This window comes from Herpailurus yagouaroundi, unplaced genomic scaffold (genome assembly GCF_014898765.1).
Source record: "Herpailurus yagouaroundi ecotype Mexico unplaced genomic scaffold, PumYag 187, whole genome shotgun sequence".
NCBI lineage: Eukaryota > Metazoa > Chordata > Mammalia > Carnivora > Felidae > Herpailurus > Herpailurus yagouaroundi.
In genome coordinates, this window is record NW_024412418.1 from 5,525,047 (window position 1) to 5,533,777 (window position 8,731).

The following is an 8,731-nucleotide window of genomic DNA, read 5'->3' on the forward strand; positions in this document are numbered from 1 at the left end:
TTAGGGTCTTTTGTGGTTCCATACAAATTTTGGGATTGTGTTTTCTAGCTCTGAGGAGAATGCTGGTGCTATTTTGATAGGGATTGCATTGGATGTGTAGATGTGTGTTTTCTAGCTCTGAGGAGAATGCTGGTGCTATTTTGATAGGGATTGCATTGGATGTGTAGATTGATTCCAGGAGCATGGAATGTTTCTCCATTTCTTTGTGTCTTCTTCCAATTTCTTTCACACATTTTCTATAGTTTTCAGAGTACAGACCTTTTACCTCTTTGGTTAGGTTTATTCCTAGGTATTTTATGGTTCTTGGTGCAACTGTAAATGGAAAGATTCCTTCATTTCTATTTATGTTGCTTCATTATCGCTGTATAGAAATGCAACTGATTTCTGGACACTGATTTTATATCCTGTGACTTTGCTGAATTCATGTATCAGTTCTAGCAGTTTAGCAGTGGGGTCTGTTGGGGTTTCCATGTAGAGTATTATGTCATCTGTGAAAAGTGAAAGTTTGACCTCTTCTTGCCCACTTTGGATGCCTTTTATTTCATTTTGTTTTCTTCTCATGCTAGGACTTCCAATACTATGTTAAACAACAGCAGTGAGACTTGACATCCATGTTATGTTCCTGATCTCAGGGGGAAAGCTCTCAGTTTTTCCCACATTGAGGATGATATTAGCTGTGGGCCTTTCATATGTGGCTTTTACGATGTTAAGGTATGTTCTTTCTGTCCCGAATTTCTTGAGGGCTCTTATTTAGAAGAGATCCTGTATCTTGTCAACTGCTTTTTCTGAGTCTATTGACAGGATCATGTGGTTCCTATCCTTTCTTCTATTAATGTCATGTATCACATTGATAGATTTACAAATATCGAATGAGCCCTGCAGCTCATTGACACTCATATTACACTAAAACCACAGGCAAGAAAAGAAAAAATATATAAATTACTTTATCAAATTTAAGAACTTCTGTACATGAAAGGACACTATTAACAGAAAAAAGACAACTCACAGATGAGAGAAAATATTGACAAATTTTATAGCTGATAAGGTGTTAAAATCCAGAATACATAACAAATTTATTCATCTCAAAAATACACACATCAAAACACCATATTGATTAAAAATGAGCAAAGGATGCTATAAAATTTGAGGTCAGCCATAAGAGAATATATGGAAAGACCTCAGGACAATGGAGGTTAAAGAACATCCTGCTAAAGAATGAATGGTTAACCAGGAAATTAAAGAAGAAATTAAAAATACATGAAAACAAATGCAGATGAAAATATGACAGTCCAAAATTTTGGGACACAGCCAGGGAAGTCTTAAGAGGGATGTACATTACAATTCAGGCCTCTCTCAAGAAGCAATAAAGGTTCCAAATATACAACATAACCTTACACCTAAAGGAGATCGAAAAGGAACAGCAAATAAAGCCTAAAGCTAGCAGAAGAAGGGAAATAATAATTAGACTAGAAACAAATGATATAGCAAAAACAAGAATGACAAAACAGTAAAACATATCAACAAAGCTAAGAGCTGGTTCTTAGAGGGAATTAAAAAAATTGATAAGTCCCTAGCCATACTTCTCAACAGTAAAAGAGGAAGGTCCCAAATAGACAAAATCATGAATGAAAGAGGAGAGATCACAATCAATACCACAGAAATACAAACAATTAGAAGAGAATACTACGAAAAATTATGTGCCAAGAAACTGGGAAATCTGAAAGAAATGGACATCTTCCGAAAAACTCACAAACTACCAAAACTGAAACAGAGAGAAACAGAAAATGTGAACAGACCTATAACCAACAAATAAATGGGTTCAGCAATCAAAATCACTCCCCAAAAAGATGCCTGGGCCAGATGGCTTCCCAGAAGAATTCCACCAGATATTTAAGAAGAGTTAATACCTTCTCAAACTGTTCCAACAAATATAAATATAAGAAAAATACCCAAAAAAATTTTTGAGGCCAGCATTACCTTGATTCCAAAACCAGATAAAGACCCCACTAAAAGGGAGAATTATAAGTCAATATCCCTGATGAACATGGATGCCAAAATTCTCAACAAGATACTAGCAAATTTAATACACGAGTACATTAAAGAAATTATTTCCCAAAATCAAATGGGATGTATTCCTCAGATTCAGGGTTGTTTCAATATTCACAAATCAATCAACATGATAATAAAAGGAAGGATAAGAACCATATGATCTAGTCAATAGATGCAGAAAAAGTATTTGACAAAATACAACATCTATTCTTGATAAAAGCCATTAACAAAGTAGGGTTAGATGGAACACACCTCAACATCATAAAGGCCATATGCTAAAGACTCACAGCTATCATCATCCTCAATGGGGAAAAACTGACAGTCTTTTCCCAATGGTCAGGAATAAGTCAAGAATATCCACTCTCTCCAATAGTATTTAAGATAGTACTGGAAGTCTTAGCCTCAACAATAAGACATAAAAAGTAACAAAAAACATCCAATCAGCAAGGAAGAAGTCAAAATTTCATCATTTGCAGACAACATGCAGATGACACTATTTTCTACATAAGGTTTCTATGCAGAAAACCCAAAGTGCACCAAAAAATCACGAGAACTAATACATGAATTCACGAGAGTCGCAGGATATAACATCAACCTGCAGAAATGTGTTGCATTTATATACACCAATAGTGGGGCAGCAGAAAAGGAAATCAAGGAATCAATCCCATTTACAAGTGGACCAAAAATAATATGATACCTATGACTAAACCCAAGTAAAGAGGTGAAAGTGCTATACTCTGGGGGTGCTGGGATGGCTCAATTGGCTAAGCATCTGACTCTTGATTTTGGCTTAGGTCCTGATCAAACAGCTTGTGGGATCAAGTACACCCTCAGGCTCTGCACTAACAACATAGATCCTGCTTGGGATTCCCTATCTCTGCCCCTCCCCAGTGTTTGCACTCTGTCTCTCTCTCGCTCTCTCTCTCTCTCTCCCTCCCTCCATCTCCATCTCCATCCATCTCCATCTCTATCTCTATCTCTTATTCTCTATCTCAAAGTAAATAATCATTAAAAAATAAAAGATCTATACTCTGAAAACTATAGAACACTGATGAAAGAAATTGAAGAGGACACAAAAAAATGCAAAAGCATCCCATGGTTATGGGTTGGAAGAACAGTGTTAAAATGTCTATATTACCCAAAGCAATCCACACCTTTAATGCAATCCCTATCAAAATAACACCAGCATGTTTTACAGAGCTAAAACAGACAATCCTAAAATTTGTATGGAATCACAAAAGACCCTAAGTAGCCAAAGAAATCTTGAAAAAGTAAAACAAAACTGGAGACATTACAATTCCAGAATTCAGGCTATACTAAAGAGCTGTAGTCATCAAGACAGTATGGGACTGCTACAAAAATAGATATATATATCAATGGAACAGAGTAGAAAACCCAGAAATGGACCCACAACTATATGGTCAACTAGTCTTTGACAAAGCAGGGAAGAACAGCCAATGGGAAAAGGACAGTCTCTTCAAAAAATGGTGTTGGAAAAACTGGAAGGCAACAAGAAGAATGAACCTGGACCACCTTCTTACACCACACACAAAACTGAATTCAAAACGGATGAAAGACCTATGTGAGATAGGAAACCATCAAAATGCTAGATGGGAACAGAGTCAACAACCTGTTTGACCTCAGCCACAACAACTTCCTACTAGTCGTGTCACCGAAGGCACGGGAAACAAAAGCAAACATGAACTATTAGGACTTTATCAAGATAAAAAGCTTCTTCACAGTCATGGAAACAATCAACAAAACCAAAAGGCAACCTACAGAATGGGAGAAGATATTTGCAAATAACATATCAGTTAGTATGCAAAATCCATAAAGAACTTCTAAAACTCTACACCCAAAAAACAAATAACCCAGTTACAAAATGGGGAAAAGACATGAATCGACATTTTTCCAAAGAAACATCCAGATGGCTAGCAGACACATGAAAAGATGCTCAACATCACTCGTCATCAAGGAAACACAAATCAAAACCACGACAAGATATCACCTCATGCCTGTCAAAATGGCTAAAATCAGAAACACAAGAAACAGAAAGTGTTGGCGAGGATGTGGTGAAATGGGTAGCCTCGTGCATTGCTGGTGGGAATGCAAACTGGTGCAGTCTCAATGGAAAACAAAAGGTTCTTTTCAAAATGTTAAAAATAGGACTACCCTATAATCCAGGAATCACACTACTGGGTATTTACCCCAAAATACAGAAACACTAATTCAAAGGGATACATGCACTCCTGTTTATTGCAGCATTATTTACAATAGCCAAATAGTGGAAGCAGTCCAAGTGTCCATCAATAAATGAATGGATAAACAAGTAGTGTAGGTGTGCGTGTGTGTGTGTGTGTGTGTGTGTGTGTACATACATATGCATGATGGAATATTAATCAGCCATAAAAAGAAAGAAATCTCACCATTTGCAGTAATATAGATGGATCTAGAGAGTAAAATGCTAAGTAAAGTAACTCAGTCAGAGAAAGAGAAATACCATATGATTTCACTCATATGTGGAATTTAAGAAACAAAATAAATGAGCAAAGGAAAAAGAGAGTGAGCAGAACCAAGAAACAGACTCTTAACTATAGGAACAAACTGGTGTTTACCAGAGGTGGGCAGGAGGATAGGTGAAACAGGTAATGGGGATTAAAGAGTACTCTTCTCATGATGACCACTGAGTAATATATAGAAACAGTGAATCAGTATCTTGAACACCTGAAACTAATATAACATTGTCTCTTAATGATACTGGAATTAAAATTAAAAACTTAATTTAAAAAAGTAAGATTCAGAAAACTATGCAATACTTAAAATTGTTTTAATAATAAAGGCAAGGAACATGAAACTCCCTTGCTTGGAGTACTTGGAATGCCTTTTGTAAAGGCAATACAGGCTCCCCATAGGCAAAGTTCCCAGCAGACCCTGGAGTGCAGCCATGTTTGCTGATATTTGGACAGAGTCACCAGACAGTGATAAAACTCTGCAGGGAGGTACCACCTGGCAGACAGACAGCTTGGACGATGACATTGTAGAGGCAGGGAGTGGACAGAGTGAGACAAATGAGGGGTGCTTGATTAGAGGCCAGTGAGAGCACGAAGTTCCTGTGCCAGAAACTAGGGAGTTTGCTGAAGCATTTTCTACCTCTCCCATGTAGGTGCACAAACATGCCACACTTATCTACCCTGGGAAGCTAAGCAGCGCCACCTAGTGGAGAATGGAGACATCACACCAAGCCCCACCCAACTGTGCCCTCCAAGCACATCTCCTAGAATCAGCACAAGGACACCACCTGTTTAGTGTATGGACTATAGAGAGCTTCATAATTTCAGTTCAAGGGAAAACTGGATGTAACTTCATCACAGTTTCATTCTGTTTGCTACTTCATTTATTCATTTTCTTTGCTTCTGTTTTTGCTTAAACTGGTTTCTTTTTTTTCTATCTTTTCTTCATTTGTGGATAGATAAATAAAAGAGGTTTTTTATTTTTTAAAATAGTTTATCCCATTTTTCTTTATTTCGTATTTATATTTTATGATATATTTATGATACAATTTTTTAATTTTAAATTTTTTCTTACTTTTTTTCTTCTCTTTCCATTTTTTCTCTGTTGTATCGACCTGCCCTCAACAAGCAAACAAAAAGACGCCTAGGATCTAGCTTTCCTTATTTGAATTTTGTTTTTTTTCTAATTTTTTATTTTTAATTTTTAGTTTATTAATTTTTCCCTCCCTCCAAAATAACAAAATGAAAGAATGCACCCCAAAACAAAGCACAGGAAGAAATGACAGCCAGGAGCTTCATCAACACAGATATAAAAAATATTTCTGAACCGGAATTTAGAATCATGATAATAAGTATACTACTTGGGGTTGAAAAAAGCATAGAAATCCCTCTCTGCAGACATAAAAGAAATAGAATCTAGTCAGGATGAAATTCAAAACGCTATAACTGAGATGCAATCTTGAATGGATGCCACAATGGCAAGAATGGAAGAAGCAGAGCAGCGAATCAGTGATATATAAGATAAAAATATGGAGAATAATGAAGCAGAAAAAACAGAAGGGAACAAAGGCAAAAGATCATGGTACAAAACTTAAAGAACTCAGTGACTTATTAAAAAATGAATAACATCCAAATCGTAAGTGTACCAGAAGGTGAAGTGAGAGAGAAAAGGGGGCAGAAGGCATATGGGAGCAAATTACAGTGGAAAACTTCCTAATCTGGGGAAGGACAGAGATTCAAAATCCAGAAGCACAAAACTCCCATTAGATTAAAAAAAAGAAAAAAAAAAACTACGACTATCACTAAGGCATATCAGAGTCAAATTCACAAAATACTCAGGCAAGGAAACAATCATGAAAGCAGCAAGGGAAAACAAGTCCTTAACCTATAAGGGAAGACAGATCAGGTTTGCAGCAGACCTACCCACAGAAACTTGGCAAGCCAGAAAGGAGTGGCAGGATATATTCTACGTGCTGAATCAGAAAAATATGCAGCCAAGAATTCTTTATCCAGCAAGGCTGTCATTCAAAATAGGAGAGATAAAGAGTTTCCCAGACAAACAAAAACTAAAGGAGTTTGTGACCACTAAACCAGCCCTGCAAGAAAGGATAAGGGGGTCACTTTGAGTAGAGAAAGGGCACAATAAAACAAAAAAAGACCAAAAGCAAAAAAAGATTAGAAAGGACCAGAGAACACCACCAGAAAAACCAACTCAACAGGAAACACAATGGTGCTAAATTCATATATTTCTGTACTCACTACAAATGTCAATGGACTAAATTCTCCATTTAAAAGACACAGGGTATCAAAATGGACAAGAAAATAAGACCCATCTGCATGCTGCTTATAACAGACTCATTTTAGACCTAAAGGCACCTACAGATGAAAGGTAAGGGGATGGAGAATCATCTATCATGCTAATGGTCATCAAAATACAGCTGGTGTAGTCATACTTATAACAGACCAACTAGATTTTAAAATAAAGATTGTAACAAGAGATTAGCAAGAGACTTCATTGTAGTTAAGAGGTCTATCCACCAAGAAAATCTAACAATTGTAAATATTTACACCCCCAATGTAGAACCCAAAAAATATGTGTACAAATTAATCACAAACATAAACTCACTGATAATAATACCATAATAGTAGGACACTCCAAGCATCCAATTTAGAGCAATGGCCATTGCTCATCATCTAAGCAGAAAACCAACAAGGAAACAATGGCTTTCGATGACACACTGAACCACATGGACTTAACAGATATATTCAGAATATTTCAATCTAAATCAGAATACACATTCTTCTCAAGTGTACACATGGAACATTCTCCAGAATAGATTATATTCTGGGTCAAAAATTAGCCCTCAAGAAGTACAAAACGATTGAGATCATATGTTGCATATTTTCAGACCACACTATGAAACTCAAAAACAACTAGGACAAAAAACTGGAAAGATCATGAATACTCAGAGATTAAAGAACATCATACTAAAGAATGAATGGGGAGGCGCCTGGGTGGCTAGTCGATTAAGGGTCCGACTTCAGCCCAGGTCATGATCTCGTGGTTTGTGAGTTCGAGCCCCACGTCAGGCTCTGGACTGACAGCTCAGAGCCTGGAGCCTGCTTCAGAATCTGTGTTTCCCTTTCTCTCTGCCCCTCCCCCACTCACGCTTTGTCTAACTCTGTCTTTCAAACAATGAATAAACGTTAAAAAATTTAAAAAACATTTAGAAAAAGAAGAATGAATGGGTTAGCCAAGACACTAAAGAGGAAATTAAAAATTACATGGAATCCAATGAAAATGAAAGCACGACAGCCTAAAATCTCTGGGATGCAGCAAAGGTGGTCTCAAGAGGGAAATATATATATTACTCCAGGCCTTCTTAAAAAAAGGAAGAAATATCTCAATAACACAACCTAACCTTACACCTAAAAGAGCTGTACAAAGAACAGCAAATAAAGCCCCAAGCAAGCAGAAGACAGAATAAGAAAGAATAGAGCAGAAATCGGTGATGTGGAAATAAAACAAAACACAACAAAACAAACAACATAAAAAAAAACAGTAGAACAGATCAATGAAACCCGGAGCTCATTCTTTGAGAATAACAAAATTGATAAAACCCCAGCCACATTGATCAAAAAGAAAAGGAAAGGACGCAAATAAATAAAATCATGAATTAAAGAGGAGAGATCACAACCAACACTTCAGAAACACAAAAAGTAATAGGTGAATATTAAGAGAAATTATATACCACCAAAACATGGGAAATCTGAAAGAAATGGATACATTCCTAGAAACATATAAACTACCAAAACTGAAACAGGAAGAAATAGAAAATTTCAACACACCCATAACCAGTAAAGAAATTGAATCAGTTATCAAAAATCTCCCAACAAACCAGAGGCCAGGGATGGATGGCTTCCCAGGGGAATTCTACCAAACATTTAAAGAACTCTTAACACCTATTCTTTTGAATATCTATTTCAAAATATAGAAATGGTAGGAAAACTTCCAAACTCATTCTACAAGGCCAGCATTACCTTGATTCCAAAACCAGGCAAAGACCCCACTAAAAAGGAGAACTACAGACCAATTTCTCTGATGAACATGGATGCAAAACTTCTCAACAAGATACTAGCAAACCAAATCCAACAATACATTCAAAGAATTA